The sequence below is a fragment of the Miniopterus natalensis genome, chromosome 9 (assembly GCF_054644295.1).
Source record: "Miniopterus natalensis isolate mMinNat1 chromosome 9, mMinNat1.hap1, whole genome shotgun sequence".
In the NCBI taxonomy this organism is placed as follows: domain Eukaryota; kingdom Metazoa; phylum Chordata; class Mammalia; order Chiroptera; family Miniopteridae; genus Miniopterus; species Miniopterus natalensis.
The window spans coordinates 2,524,623-2,541,610 of record NC_142089.1 but is presented as its reverse complement, the minus strand read 5'-3'; the positions used below and the strand labels follow the sequence as shown (position 1 = coordinate 2,541,610).

General features: G+C 44.6%; 1 protein-coding gene across 2 annotated transcripts in view; it reads right to left on the bottom strand.

The window, feature by feature from the left end:
* The window catches only part of FBXO42 (F-box protein 42), a 57,058-nt gene that overhangs the window by 6,532 nt on the left and 33,538 nt on the right, over positions 1 to 16,988 (bottom strand). The window lies entirely within an intron of this gene.

Genomic DNA, 16,988 nt, shown 5'->3' with positions numbered 1-16,988 from the left:
ACAGTGCCTGGCACACAGCGGGGGCCCAGTGACTGCTGACTCTCCTGCCTATCCCTTCATAAGCTTAACAGAGAGCACACAGGAAAGAATGTGAGGGATCCAGGGAGGAGAAGGCACATACAGAGGCTAGATGTCTGACGCCACTTAAAGATAACTGCTCCAAACCCAGGTGAAAAGGAGGCAGGAAGAATGCAGTTCTCACTTGCCCGGGGGGTATGGGCCACTAGCATGAGCGGGAGCAGACTTTCTAGGCTCACCATGAAGGCATCCTTGACTCTGAAGCCTCACACCCATGGTGGCTAGTAGGCCCTCCTGGCTGGACCCCTCAGCTAGCGATGTTGACTACATTTTGAAACAACAGAAATTTGGCTCATGCTGGGAAACTTTAGGGAAAACAAATGTCCCACAGGAGCACACTTTTCAGAGCTTTTGGTCCTTGAACAACAATAGCTATTTCTTTCAATGCCCTGCTCTACAGGCCACTGTTAGTACGCTGAAGAACAGAGTAGTCTGTCTCAAAACACAGTTGTCAGTAACCACTGGAACATTATAAAGAATTTGCTGTCACTATTGTTACAGGCGCTGGACCCATTATCCAAAAGAATCACAGTAGCCTGTTAACCCACAGTGGCTGAGGTGTTCCAATTTCGGTGGGCAGCCTCCCCGCCCCCTTCAGCAAGGGCTTGGGAACGTGGTCTGAAAGCCCTACTCAGGCTGCTCCGAGGGTGAGATTCCAAGCCTGAGGTTGAACAGGTGGAGCAGGGACTGTCTTCCTGGGATGCAGCTTGAGGGTAACGTCCCATGACTCACTGAGAAGGTGCACTTCCTGGAACTGGAGCGAGTGCGCACTAGGAACACTGTGTCGTGTGGCACCAGCTTTTCTGAATTTTCTTAGTAGGACAGACGCTGAAGCAATGGATCCACTTCAGAAATCCAGCTTCTCCAGAACAGGTCTCGAGTCAGTCAGTTCCTCCTCCCCTCCTCCCCAGGAACCATGGCTGGTTGCCATCTGTCCTCCTTCAGAGTCTCGTGACTTCTGGTTGAAAATGTCTGCCTTCCTAGGAGGTGGCTCCCTAGCTCCACCAGAAAACCTAGCTAAATATAATGGTCTAGTTAAAACGCTAGTGTCACCCAAAGATGATTTGTGAAACAGCAAATAAATCTTCACCTTCTTGCCCCTACCTTGGGCTCATAAGTACTGTGAAAAAGTTAGAAAAAGTAAATAAAATATAAAATATCTAACAGATATCAGCAGAGCAGTAACTTAGAAACCTTCCAAACTGGAATGTGGGTTTAGATTTGCAATACGGGGAATCCTGGCTTTTAAAACCCAGTGTATAAAGTGAAGCAGCGGACCAAGGGTCCATAAAATACCAGAAACATGGAAACAAAAAATAGTTTTAATGTAAACTGGACAACTGTATCAAACACTGTTAGTGCATATGCTTTAAACCAGCAATTCCACTTCTAGGAATTAATCTAATGAGATAGCTGGGCAAATAAAAATAAAGAATTAGATACAAGGCTGCTCATCTGCAGTGTGTAAACAGCAAGGATGACCCACATAAGACAACACTGTTTGGCAATGAAACTGCGTGGCTCTCTGTGCCCTAGAAGAACGCCCACGCTCTAAGTAAAACTGAAGCAGCAGGTGACAGGGACTAATGACGGCACTAGTCCTAGTGCTTCACACAGTCAGTTCACTCAATGCTTACAAACCCCGAGGAGGCAGGTACCCCTGCCACTCCACTGACTGGATAAACGCAGGCAGAGTGGCTGCCTTCCCCAGGCCACACACCCAGCTAGGGTCAGAGAGGGAATCCGAATCTAGGCCCCTGGAGCTCACTTAAATAATCTACTTCCCTACAGGTGTTTATTACACATAAAGTCTAGAAGGTCGATAAGCAGTTGTTCTCTGAATGATAAGACTATGGACCGGTTTCACTATCTTCTTTATAAGCTTTTCTGTATTGGCTGAACTTTGCAAAATGTGACACGTGCTCATTGTGATTGGGGAAAAACAAAGCTATTTCAGTTGTTAAAAATGAGAACTATGAATTCAATGTCACTTTCTTTTCCTGCGCTTTACCTAAACTCGCTCCATCTGATGGAGGCCTGTGAGAGGCTACAGAGAGAGGAGCTTCCCAATCCCTTACTCAAATCCCAATATCCTCAGGGTTCTGAAAACCCATTTTTTCCAAAACTCATTGACAACAAAACTTGACCTGTAATGACGAGGCTGTGGCATCTTTACTTAACCCCTGGTGTGCGCACTCCTTACTGCTGATGCAGAGATACTAGCCTGTGTGATTGCAGGGTGCTGCTCCAGATCCCACACCAGGCACTCTAAGGGCATATGCGCCACATTCCCATTCTCAAACCTGAACAATTCTGAATCCCAAAATACAGTCAGCACCAAAGAGTCAACATGAGGAACTATGGCTAAGATCCTGGGTTCTGAGCTGGCCTGCCTGGGGTCAGGTCCCAGCCCTGTCAATGAACGAGCTGTGAAACTCAGGCTAGTTTCCAGGTCTCTCCCTGCCTCCGTTTCTGTGTCTATAAGACGGGGTAATGACAGCATCACTCCACAGAGTGGCTGTGAAGATGAAATGAGCTAAATCATGTGGTGCATTTAGAACAGTGCCTGCTACTGTTACTGCTGTTAAAGCAAATTCACAGGAAGTTCATACCAGGTCTTTAGCCACAGACATCTGACAGTGCTGCCATCTACATGTGCAGTTTATGAGAACAGGACTGAACTGGGGGACACATTTACCTGCTAGTATACGGTCAGAGTATTCCTGGCAGAATAACTTATTTACTGACAACAGATGATACGAGAGGGAAGCTGTCCCAAGTCCCAGGAAGGCACATCAACAGTGACAGGGAGCCCAGTAGGTCATGGCTCAGAGGTTGAGCGTCGACCTAGGATCCAGGCGATCGGGGTTCGATTCCTGGTCAGGGCACATGCCCGGGTTGCGGGCTAGATCAATGACTCTCTCATCACTGATGTTTCTATCTCTCTCTCTCCCTCTCCTTTCCTCTCTCTGAAATCAATAAAGATATATTTAAAACAAACAAACAAAAAACAAAAAAAACAGTGACATGGAAACAAAACAACAGTGGTTAACATAGGGCTAGTCTGGGTTTGCTCCTTTCATACATACCATGTGTTTCCTGTAACATCTTTTAAAGTAAACTACCAATACTTTATGAGGCAAAGCAAATCAATGTTTAGTCAATTCTGGGTTCAAAGAGATTACAAATGTAGTATAAGAATACACATCTCTTACGGAGAAAAGCTATTTATAGAATTAGTGTTGGTAAAACATGACAATCAACCCAGTGGAAACACTACCTAGACCTGCACTGCCCAACACAGTCCCATCAGCCACATGGTATCAGTGGCTGTCGAGCTGGAGAACATGGAGATAGAACATGTCCATCATCACAGGAAGCTCTGCTGGACAGCACTACCTTAGGCAAAAGACTTTAACCTTACCAATGGTGCCCATGTTTACGGGGGAATGGGGAAGGTGGTAGGGGTGAGTGGGTGATTTAACTTTTAAGAGACATTACAATTACTGCTACTTATAACTATTACTACTGCTACTATACTAATGACAATGACAGTATTTATTGAGCATTTACTATATGCTAGGCATCTTTCCAAGTGCTTTGCATGTATTAACTAACTTAATCCTTCCCAAACTCCTAGTTTTATTTCCATTTTACAGATGAGAATACTGAAGCAGAGCTCATTTAAATAACTTGCTCAAGGTCACAGAGCTAGTAAGTGGGGGGCTAGGTTTCCAATCTATTTACTCTGAATTTAAAACGCATTCCCTAACCTTCATACCAGATGGCTCTTCATGCACACAGATACATTCGTTTTGAGGATTTGCCACAAACAAGTCAGGTACCTTAAAAGGTCTGAGTGTTTCAAAGCTGACAAAGCTGCTCTTTCTTAAATCTTAAATAGGTGAGCTAGAGACCTAGAGTGGGCAAAGAGGGAAGCACATTGAACAGAGGTGATTCTCAGAACCTCGGTTTCCCCACCAGGCTCTGGGTCACATTCACTCTACTATGGGAAAGGCAAGCCAGGGCTGAAACCAGGACAAACCAACCCTGAGATGATCTTAGGTGAGGGCTTTCCAAAACAAATTCTCACATATCTCAATGTTTCCAGAAATCCAAAACCTCTCCCTCTATGTATTCCAAGGAGTGGGGGGACTCCTTCATTCAGCATTCCCAAGGTCTGCTTTAGGTCACAGATAGAAGCTTTGACTTCAGTATCTTACTTAAATATCTCCACAGCTAAGCAGGGTCATACTGGAAGTTAACTGACTCATGTTCCTCCACCTCAATTTGTAAGGAGCAGAGGGACAGAGGCTCAGAACTCAACATATAACCTCAACATACAATAGCCGGTCAGTCAGAATTAAGAAGTCAAAGGTATGGTGTACCAAATTTTCTATGACTCAATTATATATGTAACATTTGCATTTCTTGTTGCAAATCAGAAACTTTTAAATTCTTATTACTTTCAGAATCAGTAGTTTGAGGTCTTCATAGAGTTGCTATTTTTATTATTTAAAAAACTATATATTTTACATTTTGAATTTGTTTAAAGCAGAGGGTCTTTAACTCCCAACTATCTTTTTTCAAAATGTTTTTATTGATTTTTAGAGAGAGAGGAAGGGGGGGGAGAAAAGAGAGAAACATAGATGAGAGGCAAAGTCGACTGGCTGTCTCCTGCAAGCCCCATACCAGGGATTGAGCCTGGGCATGTGCCCTGACGGGAAAGCGAACTGGCAACCCCCTGGTGCATGGGACTATGATCAATCAACTGAGCCACACCAGCTAGGACACCTTCTAATTACCGTAATGTGAGGTCCACCGATCAAATAAATTAAATTTATGGTGAGGTCAGAGAACTTCACCAGTTTCTACATCTTAAATAGCTTCTTTAGCCAAGTGGAATTCTGGAAAGCAAATAATAAATCTTTACTAGAATTTTGAAAAAACCCAAGAAAATTCATGTTCAAATTACATATCTTTATTCATTGTTTAAAGTTCTAATAAAAGCAAGCTATTTGAATGTCTTTTACTAGTAAACTTTCTAAAACCCCTACATGACCACACATCAGACAGGAAACAACGAACATAGATATGGAGTGGCCCTAGGAAAAACATCAGGCCCTGAAGCTGAAGAGCTGCACCCAGGCGCATGCAGTCCTTCCCACATGGCAGCTCGAATGATACCACGTAGCTGCCTAACAGATTACTAATAACACACCAGCACGACTACACTGAGACCGACTGACTCACTGACAACCTTGGTCACACAGGGCACCCTGACCACGGCCGACCTTCCATTGCTGAAAGGCCCCTCAGCATCATGGTGACATGAAATAATGACCGTTCCCTCAAGAACACTTACAGATGAAGGCATTTCTTGGCCGGCCTTCAAAATAACGAGGCCACTGGGCCCCTAGACACAGTCTGAGTATCATCATATCACAGAAGTGGAGGAAGAAAGGGCGTCGCTCCCAGGCAGCTTCTCACCAAGCACCGTGGGACAACTTGTGCCCGCATCACACCTGGATGGACACGCTACTCGACTGAGCTTGGCCCTCCAGAGCCAATGCTCTCCTCACAGACTTCGTTCCCCAAACCTCCTAATCGCACAGCAGATATGATCAATGGAGCAAATTCAAAACAAGGCACAAGCCAAAAAGGCAGCTGTGGGAACTGGGTGATCAGATGGGCACCCTTCGCAGAGAAAACAGCATTCCCTAAAACTGTTAATTGGTTCAGATGCTTCCCAAGGCTCCTGTGACTCAGGAGTTTCACACGTGAAAGATGGGAGAATGACAAGGCATTCTTGTTTACTTTCGCAAAGAAGATGGTAAAACAGTGAAGCAATTCCTAATTCTGGTTTGGTTTCTAAGCCGTTTTCCCACGATCGGGTTTCTAGTCGCTCAGCACCTGGGGCTGAAGAGTAGCTCAACCGGCTTGCAAGAGAAAACAAGAATGTGTTTTCACTGGGGACGCTGGGGTTTTACACACGACTAAACTTATTTTTACATCTCCAGACTATGATCACTACTCATCAATATTATTAGTTTATTATTAAGGTGTTATAAATAATAGTTGCCATTCACTACCACTGTTGTTCTTAAACTGTAGCTCCACTGAAGCAGCTGGAGGTCTAGCTACAACACATTGCTGGGCCCTCTAAGTCTTCTATTTAGTAGGAAGGGTGGGGTGGAGACTGCATTTCTAACAGGCTCCCAGGTGACTGACGTGGGGACTCGACTTTAAGAGCCACGTTGCAGAGTTAAAGCAACCCCAGTGAACCTGCTAGACTTGCTCCAACAGGACATTACAACTGCATGCAGCCATCCTTTGACTTATACTCAAGTTCAGATAATTCTTCTTGATCCTGAATCTACCCTGAGATTTTCTGTGCACACAGCTGCACATGACTATATGGAACCCCTTTATTTTAATAGCAGAGTGAGGAGAGGGTCCAAGGTCGGTTTTCCTTGACAAATGCCTGATCGGAGGGACACTGAAGGAACTACTCTAACCTTTTCAACACACAAACACATCCCTGGCTGTCCTCTCCATGTCACTGAACCACAGAGCAAAGTAAATTTAAAAATGTGTTCCACCCTGGCTTTCTGGCAAATCCCTTTAAGGCTTATATACAGCAATAAAATGACTGAAAATAGATCTGAAACTAGGAATGAGGGCCTTAAAAGTGGTAAAGTGTGAAAGCAAGGAAACTACGCACGTGAGGCACTTAACTGTGGGACTCACTGGTATGCCACCGAATCCAGAAAAGCACTGGACAGAAACACCTTCACTTTGCTCACAAGGTCCCAGTGTGTGTGTGATTTGCCTTTTAAAGGGGGCGTGGTCTAAACTGCTTCTTAACTGGGAGTCAAAACATTTTTCCTGAATGCTCTGAAATTATTCTACAGTAACGGTGCCAAAGGGAACACTGAAGGATGAATAACGGTGCGGATGTTTCAGATGTACTCACCCCATTTCATATCAACAACTCCGCCTGCACTCGCTTTCCCAGGGTGGGTCCAGCCAAGGCAGTCCCCCTCTGCACTGCACTAGTCTTTGCCACACAACACGGCTGAGGGCAAAATGAGACCAGACAGACCAGATTAACCAACAGCCCTGGACCTCAGTGTCTTCTGTGTACTTGCCTGGGGTGGTGAGGGACTGATTTTGCTGACTGGACCCTGACCAAGCCTTTGGCTAGACAGAGCTGTCCTTGTGGTGGTGTGTGAAGAGGCTGACCTTGACAGCAAGAGTTCAGAGGTCAGGAGAAAAGCACCACATTAGCATCTGAATCAGAAGACCTAGGGGGTGCAAGAGGACAGGCTGGGACTCACAACTAGGAGGCAAGAAACCTTCAGTTTTTCTTTAAACTACTGGAGTTGAAATTTAACTGCTTACATCTCTAAACTATTTTAATGTCACAGGTAATGCTTTGCAATGAAAACAAGAAAAGCACGTTTTATGGTTTGAGGAATAAGATGAAGGAAAATTCAGAAGTGCACTCCACCATTCACAGGTGTAAAAGAACCGCCCCGGGCTGTGAACACCTCAAAGACAAGTAACTGTTCAGAATGGTCTCCAAAATAGGCAGCCAGGACCACTGGGTGTCTACCTGGAACACATATCAATTTCTCTTCTGATGATAGAAATATTTCTATTTTAATATCAATGTGGCCAATACTAATTACAGTAAGTCTTTGCATTTAGACAGATTAAAAAATATGCTTATTTTAAAGAAGGAAAGTAGGAGGCAAACACAAAGTTATTCTTTGGCAAAGTCACCGCAGAACCCCGAACTCCTGCTTTCCAAGACTTGGTTCTAGCCAAGTGCGCTCTTTACCTCAGTTTAAAGTAGGGATTTAAGTTAGTACCAAGAACACAGTGCTGGAATCAAGAGAATGAAATCATTCTGCACAGACATGGCTTTTTCAGGGTCTCTGCGAGCACCACCTCTTCCTAGGCTGGGCTAAAGGTCCTCCTCGGGGGAAGGAGGGGTGAGTGGGGAGGGGACGTCTTGTGTCTGTCCCAATCAGAGCTTAGCACACTGTTGAAATGATCTAGTTAGAGTCTCCCAAAAAGGTTATATATACTATGCTAAAGAACAGGAACTATTTATGAAACAGTTTACTGAACTGAACCAATCCATGCACTCCAAACGGTTACAGATCCCCCACGAGCTGGGATGAGAACCGGCTCCAGTTGGTCACAACCTACCCTGGAGGCCAAACACTTCTGCAGGTTAGGTGTTCCCACACTCTTTTTTTTTTTTTTTGCTTTTATTTTAATCCTCAATTGTGACAGGGCCAGAAATTTACTGATTGATATCAAAACAACTCACTGATACAAAACAAAGCTTGTCTAGATCTCAGGCTTCAGGGCACACACTTTTATTATTAAAATTATGCCCACACCTTTATAAACACCACTCCCTGGGTCATTAACAGAACATCTAAAACAAGAGGAACGTTTGTAATGGGCATGAGAAACTTAGATCCTGCATAAGTACACCATAGGCAGGGACAAAAGACATTCCCTACTGGCATGGTTTTCACTTCTGAATAAACCCCACTGAAAGACTACTGGATGAAAAGGGTGACACTTATCAGCTAAAAATTACCAACATGAAAACCAGTAACAATTCCTTGTTACCATTTCAAGTAGTCTTTTGATTCAATTTCTGGGGAAGGAGAGGAGGTCCAGAGTCTCTGTTTAATCTGATAAACTGTTAATTGCAGTTCTAATGGGGGAGGGGGGCACTCTTTTTAAGTGGCTCTGCTTAGAAGCGAAAACAATGCTGCTAGTCATAAAGTTTCTGGCCTGGTGACAAAATAGGAAAATCCTAGTTAGGCGGGAAAGTCAACCTGAAACGTGCAATCTTATTTTCTCCCCCAGAGTGTCTGTTGAACCAGACTCGTGCTATGCAAATTTCCCTCTCCAGCAAAAGAGCATGTGTACCCACCTTAGAAAAGCATGTACTCTGGAAAAATCCCATGATCTGAATTTTACAAATAAACAGGAAGGACCCCTTTCTTTCCTAGGGGAACCCAATGGCTCTGTGCTCATTCACATCTCCCGAGACCACCGCAGATCCAGCTGTTCCAGGACCGCACAGGGCTAGAGGAGACCAGGAGAAATCACCAACTCATAAAGATTAACCAGGTCTGGGGCCCATGGATCTGGAAGAAGCTGACAAAACAAAGAATTCAGCCCCCTGAGCAACCTCCTATGCCTTCTTCATAGAGATGAGCATATGAAGTGGCATCTGGGTGCCTCCCTGCTAGGAAAACAAAAAATGCAAATACTTCATAGTTATTTTCATGAAATACATCACCTTAATAAAAACAATCACCCTTAAAAATAAAATGTAACAAACTGTGAGCAGAATCCTAAGTGTCAGTTGCTACTTTTCTCCTCATGAATCAGATTTCCTGTTAAACACAAGTCCTGGCTCTACCCAGGTTTCAGAACTTACTTTCAACACCCTGTCTACTCTCTTGCATCACTAGTTATCTTCTCTTGGTTCTTTGTGTCCGCTGTGCTGATTTGTTTATTCTGTCCCCCCAGCAGACCCTGCACCTGTCTGAGATGCCTAGAGTGGCACTGGGCGGTCACTGTGCAGAGGCACGGGAACAATATGCGGAGCAGTGAATGCAGTCAGGTTGCAAGCCTTGGGAACCAGAGGGCAACTCTGACCACTCTCCACTCCTTGGCTAGGACTTCATTTTCCACATCCCTCCCCATCTGAGCATTGTACTGTGTGTAATCTGAACACAGACTATGAAAGGTAGGTAATGTCATCTCTACCCTAAAGGTGACACAAATGAGATATTAAGCAATCTAAGGTCACCCAGTTACTAAGCAATAGAGATCTGGATGAAAAGCTGTGTTTGCTTGGCACACACTCTTGATGATACTACTAACTAGCCTCCTCCTTCTCACAACATGTTCCTCCCATCACTTTAGGTCATGGGGTCCTTAAGTGATGAATAGTACCTTTAATTATCAGCCAAGGGGCCTTCCTTCTCCAAACCTCTGTAACACTTAGTTATATCCTCGGATCTTCCTATTGAGCAGGACGAAGTGAACAGAGAAATCTCTGGGATACTCACCATGTCTAGAATATTTCTTCAAGCTGACGAGTAAGTCTTAAGCAGGAATGAATGCTTATTTCCACAAACCAACTTATATAACCCAAGCATCCACCAGCAGGAGAATGTGTAAGATAAAGTGGCCCGTTCACATTTCGGAACACACAACAAGAACAAGGAATAAACTACGTACGGATAGAAGCAACCACATGGAGGAATCTAAAAGACACCCCAAGATGAATCTCAAAGAAACCTGGCAGAAGTTGGAACAGTAGCTGCCTCTGTGGGAAGTGGCACTAACAGGAAAGGGGCATGAGTGAAACTTCTAAGGCGGTAAAGTATTTGTATCCTGACCTAGGTGATGATCACATGGCTGGATACTTTCACCAGTAAACAGAAGTATCAACAACACGCCGTCAGAATTAAAATTCACTATGTGAGGTCTTCACACATGTTATTCACTTAAAATGCACCCACCCTGTAACACATAGTAAATCAAGCAGCAAGAAACACTTCAAGGCTGGGCCAGGGGATATCAGAAAGCTGACTAAAATGGGAGAGAAGGCAAGAAAGAACACAGTGTAAAAGCCAACACATCAAATATAAAACCTATAACCCACGATCCTGTCCAGAGAACTATGAAAAAGAGAAAATTGCCAGGGCACAACTTGCTTGAAAAATATAATCAATTAAAGCACAGGTCAAGAGTTCATCTCCCAAAGAAGAAAGGAGAGGCAGCTTCTGAAATTTGAAAAGGTCAAGTGGCCATCCAGAATTCAAGTTGTATTTTTAAGTTAATAAATGACCGAACAAATCACAACTCTCACCCACCGAGGAAGAGTACCTGTAGGTTCTTTACAACATCTCCTCAAAGTCACAAGTGCTGGAAAACTGGAGCAATAGGCCTGATCATGATTCTACGGGGAATAAAAACCAGTGTGCACTGGGCCTGAGCGGTACATGGCACTGTCGAGTGTCCTGGACACCGACAGTCATTCACAGGGAAGCAGAAGTTAGAATGACTCAAGGATCAGAATCATACAATTTCATTCAGACACAAAGTAAAGTTAATATATCCAGGATGCATTGAGATACAGAGGGATGGGGCGTCAGGATGCACTGGAGATACAGAGGGATGGGGCATTTACTGTAGTCATGAAACACAAAGTGCAGTTGGGGTTGGGGGGTTATGTGGATACCTGAGAATAGACAGAAACACTACATGGCCTGACAGCAACCAAAACTGCCTGTCAAGATGGCAGGCAAACAGGATGGCCACGTGTAGGTATGAAAACTCAGAACTCTAAGGGAAGACACTGCTGATTCTCGGTGACTCTGGATTTCTATATAAAATAAGAAAAGGTTTAGAGGGTTTTAAGAAAGAACAGAAAGGCTCATGAGTGGACCGTATGAATGAAAGTTAAAGGATGCTGGCTTTTCAACACGGGAGAGAAAAGGCGAAGGCCAGATTTTCATACATTTTGGTAATCAATATATTCATAATCAAGAAAAGACCTGTAAGGTAGAATTAACTGGCCTTCTCATTCACAAAAATATTAAAACAGTGAGCTCAATGACTCGTTCTCAGGACAGAGCAGGAGCTTGCAGTGTATTCCTCTTGTTCCATGGTTCAACATTTACCAGCTGATAAGCAAACACTTCTCCCGAATCTCCTCACACCTGGCACTCTCACAGCATATTTGCATATAATGCTAATTTTAAAAATGTATAAAGTTCTTAAATGCAAAGCAGAATCTGATGCTTATGCGCATATGGAGACATTATTCCAAAAAGTCCACATCCAGCTATTTCCACTCCGGCAGTGGCACCTGGGACTAAGCCACGGGAAGCACTGGGTGATCTTTTCCAGAACAGACTCTCCTGCCAGCTGTTCTGGTTACACCTGGTGCCAGGTATCAGTTCCAGACTCCCTTATTTGATTTGACATTTCCTGATGACATTACCCCAGGTTCAAGAAAGGGCAGTAGAAAACCTAAGACTAAGCTTTTTTTTTTCTCCTTCCCCCAGAGAGAGGAAGGGAAAGGGAGAGGGAGAGGGAGAGGGAGAGGGAGAGGGAGAGGGAGAGGGAGAGAAAGAAACATCAATGATGAGAGAGTCACTGATCGGCTGCCTCCTGCACATCCCTACTGGGGATTGAGCCCACAACCTGGGCATGTGCCCTGACAAAAATGGAACCGTGACCTCCAGGTTCATAGGTGGATGCTCAACCACTGAGCCACACCGGCCAGGCAAGTCTAATTTTTTCACTAGACACAGAACAGAAAGCTTCATCCTTAGATCCAAGAGCCCTACAGGCATCATTTTTATGGTCTCATACAACAAAACTGTGGGCAGTTATTTCTGGACAGTTCTAGCACTTTCCAGCTGCTAGGGATGTCCTGGCTTCCCTACAGACATCCAATATGACAATGACCAGTACTTTTTCTTTTTCCTGCCCCTGACTGTATAAGTGAACTAGGGGTTACTCAGTGACTTTGGAAGATGTGATTATTCTTTCAGGAAATAGTCTTACAGCAGGAATGGGAAATGTACGGCCTGAGGGGCTGAAATCATTTGGTCTGGCCCTGCCAAAGCAACCTCAGGTGGGACTCGAAATTCAACAAATCTAGGAGCTTTTTTCCTTTTATTATTATTAGTTATTATTTTTAAATCTTCACCCCAGGATATTTTTTCCATTGCTTTTCAGAGCGAGCGGAAGGGGGAGAGGGAGAGAGAGAAGCATTGATGTGAGAGAAACACATCGATTGGTTGCTTCCCACAACACGTGCCCTGACTTGCCCCGGGGACTGAGCCTGGCCGGAATCGAACCCGGGACCCTTTAGTCTGCAGGCCAAAGCTCTAACCACTGAACCAAACCGGCTAGGAGCTTTTTTCATAGCTAATTTCTAGGCTGATAATTTTGTATGGCACTCAAATGATGTTATAAATATCCAAATGGCCCTTGGCAGGAAAAAGGTTCCCTACCCGTCTTAAAGGAACAAAATTACTTCCAACAGAGCTTCTGATTCTGAATAGCTATGAGGCCAAGGAATCTACTGGGTGGGGCACATGTAGATTTACAGTTGTGAGTACTTGAAACACAGAGTTTATTCTTGTACTATTATTTATTAATTATTGTGCTATTTTCCACATGAACCACTATAAACCTTCTTTTGTCCCACTCTGTATATTTTAAAGATTTTTTAATTGATTTTTTGAGAGACAGAAGAAGGGAGAGGGAGAGAAACATTGATGTGAGAGGGAGAGTCACTGACTGGCTGCTTCCTGCATGCCCCCTACCAGGGATCGGGCCTGCAACCGGGGCATGTGTCCTGACCGGGAATCAAACCAGCGACCTCTTGATGCATGGGATGATGCCCAACCACTGAGCCACAGCAGCTGGGGTGCCACCCTGTATATTTTAAGTAAGCTTCCCAGTGATTGGATAAAAATGATGTGCTATGTAGTTTTCAGAACAGTGGTCCTCTCTCTTCCTCTTCTTACAGAGAGGGAAACCGAGACCCAGAGGATGCAGAAGTGGTTGGGTTCAGAGGCAAGTGGCTCAGGAGTGTCAGGTCAAGACTGGGACAGGCACCTAGTTTGTTCATCTCTGTCCTTGAATGCGTTTTCTAAAACAAAAGGCCTGAACCACAAGCCACCAGCTGGGACTGCACGTGTGACTGACTGAAAGAGAAGAAACTGGGTAGAAAAAAAAATCCCTGGGAAAGATGATTCTATGGGGAGAATGGTGGGAAAATCAACTGTGCTCCGGGGCTAGTCACCCAAGATGCCAGGCTAAGCTCTGAATCCTCACCTAACATTTATAGACTCTCCCAGTATTTTTAAGCTCTCCCAACTGAAATGGGTGTGGGCTAATAGTTAAGAATTTTGAAAATCAGAACACCACTCCAATTCTAAGTATAAAAACTCCTACTTGAAAATGTCTATCTTGATTTAAAGTTACCAAAAAAGGCTGTGACTTATGATATTACATATTAAACAGATGCCAAAATTCACTCCACTTGAATGAAGGGCATTTCAGAAATGGCAGTTTACAAGGTTGTCTTTTGTAGAGCTTATCCCAAGGTTGGCTCACTTGCTCTGGGAACTAACCACAGGCTGAGTCAAACCGACTGATGAAGGACTGAGGTGTCACATTAGTGTAACGCCAGGAGGGGAAACACTCAACTTCCTGGAACTACCTGGCAAGGACCACAATGCACACAATTGTACATTCATCACCACTGGCCAGGATTTCCAACGGCTTCTGTTCTGTCCCACCCTCCTTTTTTTTCTGGAGAGATAAAGCAGTCAGTAGGGAACTGCAGCCAGCTCCCACAAAGCCGTTCACCAGCAGTCACGGGGCCCTTTCTTGTTCTTTGGCTATACAGTCAATGTCCCACCCACGGCTGACCCCTCCACTTGTACAGCAGATTCTGCCCTGCTCACAACTCAAGGACACTGCTCTAACAAGTCTTCCTCTCAGCACAAATCATCCCCAGCAGCATACAGATAAGCTATAAAACCCACCATATCTATGAAAACACACCTGTCAATCCTGCGTCCATCTCCACTTAGCACCTCATTTCTCAGCTCTCCTTTAGAGCAAAACTCTTCAAAAAAATTAATGTATTGCTCGTACTTACTGTCTTCAGTTCCTCTCTTCCCATTCTTTAAAAACCATTCCAAACAGGCTTCCATCCGTACTCCTCACTGAAAACATTATTAAATTCAAGTGCTCAGTCCTCATGTGACTTGACCTCATGACATGGCTATTTCCTCTTCTCCCGGAAACACTTTCAGTGTGGTGGCTCCAAGATGCTACCATCTCTGGGTTTTTGCCTTCCTCTCTGGTGCACCTTTTCTAGCCTTTTGCTATTTCTCTGGGTCCTCCCTGATCTCCGGAATGGGGGAGTCTCCCAGACTCAGTCTCCTCATCTTCACTCACTCTCTTGGTAACCTATCTCATCCAGTCCCATGGCTTTAAACCCATCTAGATGCTAATGACGCCCACTTGGCTATCTAGACAAATGTCTCTAACCTGCCTGTCTCCCTTGAACTCCAGACACATACAGTGCATTTCAAAGGTGACATGTTTCAAATGGAACCTCTCTTCTCTCCTGTACTTTGAAGTGCGGAGAGGGAGACAGAGGGAGAGAGAGGGAGGGAGGCAGAGAGAGAGAGAGAAAAACATTGATGTGAGAGCAGAACATGGATCAGCAGCCTCCTGCATGCCTCCTACCAGGGATCGAGCCCACAACCAGGGCATGTATCCTGACTGGGAATCCAACCAGCACCCTTTCAGTGCCCAGGATGACACCCAATCAGCTGAGCCCCACTGGCCAGGGCCTTAGAGCCATTCTTGACTCCCCCGTCTCTCTCCCTCCACATATAAACCCTGGGCAAATCCCACTGGCTCTATCCAATCCATCCAGTTTTCATCCTTCTGCTAACACCCTAGTTCAAGTCACCATCATTTCTCATTTCTCACCTAGACCACTGCTGCCACTTTTTAACTCGACTCATTTCCACACTTGCCCTGTTACACAGTCTTCTCAGAAACCTAAATGACCAGCCATTTCCCTCAAAGAATGTGACAATATAAAGACCTTTCTGGTCTTTACAGCAGACAAAAAGGCTCACGTGTATGCAGCCCTATCCTCCATTGTGTGTCAAACCTCCTCTCCAAGTATACTCTCCTTTGCTCGCTGTTCCAGTCACACTGGGTTCCTCAGTGCCCCAAGCCCACTCCCACGTCTGAAACTTTGTACTGGTCATTCCCTCTGCTTGGCATGTCCTTTCCTTAGACATCCACATGGTTCACTTCTTGAACCCATCACGTCTTTGTTCTAACATCACCTTCTCTATGAGGTCTACCCTGATCACCCTAGATGTACCCCCCATTCTAGACCCCTCCTTACCATGCTATAGTTTTGATTAAATAGCATTAATCATCTCTAACATACTATATCTCATGGATCTGTCATTTTCAGTATTTGTCTTCCCTCATTTGAATTTAATCTCCATTGGAAGTGGGGTTTTTGTCTGTTTATTATGTCACGTATCCCTGGCATCTGCAACACCACCAGGCACAGGGCAGGGAATCCGTAAATACTTGCTGCATGAACAAATGAAGAAGGGAAGAGTGAATTGAACAACAGGAAGGAGAGTGCTGTGACTCAAGGGAAGTTAAGCCTCTGTTTAAAATGTCAAACTCTCAGAACAACTAATGACTAGATACACCACTTAAATGTTTGAAATGTTTAAAAATGAGCTTCTTCCAAATATTTATTCTCCATTTCAGCAAACAGCCCCACAACCCACCTCGCTGCACAAACCTGAACTATAACCCTCCCATATCCAATCCATCCAGAATTCCCATGAACTTTAATGTAAAAATTCAGGTCCAATCCATCCACCTCTCTGTCTCCTCTACTAGGACTCTAATCCAAGCCATCACAGTTTCACCTGTCCTATTTTGATGGCCTCCGATCTGTTCTTTTCTTTTCTGGCTTTCTTTAATCTACTTCCTAAAGAGCAGCAAACTGCTCTTTAAAATGCAAACTGGGTCAGAATGCTCCTCTGCCTAACACCTCAACTTTTCACAGGGCTTGGTCTGCGAGTGAGGTGGCCCTGGTGATATCTCAGCTCCATCTGTGCCGCTCTGCTCCTTGCTCATTATGCTTCATCCACAAAGGCCTGCTTTCAGGTCCTCCAACATGTCCTGTTCCTTGCTGCCCCAGGGTCTTTGCACATGCTGTTCTTACTTCCCTCCACTCTTCATCCTTTAGACCTCAGTAAAAAAATGCCTCCTGT